Source organism: Bison bison, unplaced genomic scaffold (assembly GCF_000754665.1).
Source record: "Bison bison bison isolate TAMUID 2011002044 unplaced genomic scaffold, Bison_UMD1.0 scf7180017864063, whole genome shotgun sequence".
In the NCBI taxonomy this organism is placed as follows: domain Eukaryota; kingdom Metazoa; phylum Chordata; class Mammalia; order Artiodactyla; family Bovidae; genus Bison; species Bison bison.
This window is the reverse complement of record NW_011494635.1, coordinates 3,685,891-3,688,298: the sequence shown is the minus strand read 5'-3', so window position 1 is coordinate 3,688,298 and position 2,408 is coordinate 3,685,891. Positions and strand designations below refer to the sequence as shown.

General features: G+C 58.8%; 1 pseudogene; it reads left to right on the top strand.

Annotated features, from left to right (window-relative positions):
* Positions 1 to 1,517, top strand: part of LOC104985964 — a 2,763-nt pseudogene extending 1,246 nt beyond the window's left edge.
* Positions 1,518 to 2,408: the final 891 nt, after the last annotated feature.

The following is a 2,408-nucleotide window of genomic DNA, read 5'->3' as shown; positions in this document are numbered from 1 at the left end:
CCCACCCCCTCCCTCTGGGTTGTCCCAGAGTCCCAGCTTTGGGTGCCCTGCTGCATGCAGCGAACATGCTCTGGTCATCTAATTTACATATGGTGATGTCCATGTTTTAGTGATCCAGTGTGATTTATAATCATCCCAGATGGCGTTCTTCATCCTAAAACATTCTCCTAGCAATGGAATCTGTACAGAATGTAACCAGGGGTATGTGGTTTTCATGTGGGCTGCAGACAGAAATGCCAAGAACATTCTGCAGAAGGAGCACTCCCGGTCCTGTGTGTGCTTGTGTGTGCCTGAGTGTGCATGTGTGTGTGAGAGCGTACTGCAGCTCCATGGGGCTCCTTCCTCGCTGTAGGACAGGTGAAAGTAGTGACAACAGGGCGCAAAAGGGAATATCCATTTCTCAGCCCAGATTTATCCAGTAAGCTGGCAGTCAAGCCCCTCCTGCAAAGACCCCTGTCCTGCCCCACTGTGTGGGTCTACCTGCCAGTAACATAAGGGGGCGGGAGGGCTATGTCCACTTCAGTGTCTGTCCAAACCCAGGTGGACATTGGCCTGGTGTTCTCCATGGAGCTGGAGTTTGCCCGAACCAGGTGCAGGAAATTTGATGAAGGCATCGGCAACTGTCCTTTTCAAGCAACTCCAGACGTGAACAATGTAAGATACACACTGGCTGCCGTCCGGTTACAGGGCCGTGGACACTGCATCAGGGCAGGTGGTGTGGGGAGTGATGACGATGGCATTCCAAAGGACACCAAGGGGTCGTCTGCAGGATGGAGGCCAGCCAGGCACGCCAGCCCAGGGGTCACTGGTCACTCGTATGCCCCTGGCCTGTCTGCTCACTGGTCCCATTTCTGCTGCTACATCCCAGGTCTCCCTGGGGTTAGATTGTTCCTGACCATGTGGTCTGGGTCCCTGGGTGGAAGATGAGATGTCCCCTCCCTGGTCGTCACCCACCGCCCCGCCCCGCCTTCAGGAGAAGGAGTGTGTGAGGGAGGGGCAGCATGTCCGTGGCCGAGTGGTCCTCCTGCCCAGAGCTGGACAGATGGAGGCTGAGTCCCCATGCCCTCCCTCCCAGGCCCTGCCCTGCTGCTACTGCTCCAAGTGACAAGGGGAGTGAGCCCCGCCCCTGAACAAGCCTGGGTCAGGTCAGAGGACCCAGTGGGACACTGGGGGCGTGAATCGTGTGGGGCATCCTGGTGTCGGGGGGAGGAGTCCCTGGAGATCACAGGGCTGGAAGGCCAGAGTGACCCAGGTGCCTCTGGGGTCAGCAGAGGGTCCCAGGTCAGGAAGATCTAGGATGAGCTTGGGGCTGCTCCTGGGGGCCACCCGGGGTAGGTAGGTAGGGTGGGTACGGCTTTAGAGCTGGAGACACCAGCTTCCTGAGGCCGCCTCCCCACACTCTGTCCCTGTGCTTGTTCCCACAGACTGACATCTGCTACTTTACAATCACCACTGACCCATGGAGAACAAAGTTTAAACTCCTGAATGACACCTGCTTGGAGGGCTTTGCTGAGTGAGACCACACCCCAGCCTGGGGGGCACCCCTGCCACCCTGTCGTGTCCCTTCAGTGTCTAAGCGGCTCTGGTTCTGTTCTCTGGATGAGTACCTGTCTGGGTGTCGCACCCAGGCCATGTGGACACGCCTCCTTGTCCATGTCACCCCATAGAACTGGTGATTAAACGTCAGCATTGCAAGCAGCCTTGTGCAGCCTGGTTCCAGAGGGTGGGAGCTGGGCAGCTGGGGCCGTCCTTCCATCAGGGCAGCTGGCTGGGCCTGGGGGTGGGTCTCTCCCCTTCACACACCTGAGCCACCACAGGTGGAACAACCTGCACAGGTGCATCTGGGCTCTGTCTCTGGCTTCAGCATCCCTGCCCCAGGGCAGCCCTTCAGAGGGCGGTTTGCTGGAGAAGCCCGTGGTTGCCTTGGGACTCTAGGTAGCAGTCGTGTGGTCCTTCTCCCCGCTTCCCTTCCTCCCTGTGTGGCCTGAGTGAGCATGCATGCTCAGTCACTTCAGTTGTGTCTAATTCTTTGTGACCCCATGGACTGTAGCTCACCAGGCTCCTCTGTCCTTGGGATTCTGCAGGCAAGAATCCTGGAGTGGGTTGCCATGCCCTCCTCCAGGGGATCTTCCTGACCCAGGGATCCAACCTGTGTCACCCGTGGCTCCTGGCACGGCAGACAGATTCTCTCCCGCTGAGCCCCAGGGAAAGCCCTTTGCCTGCGATCACCTCTCAGGTCAGTACCTGCTCCCGTGTGTGCAGCAGGCTTTCCTGGGGAAGGGGCCAGTCTCGTGGTGTGAGAACTCTTCAGCATGTGAGTGTCCTCCACCCAGGGTTGACTGGCTTCCCAGCCCCGGGCTTGGGCAGGGCTGAAGGGAGCCCGGCTTCAGGCATCCTCACTGTTGGCG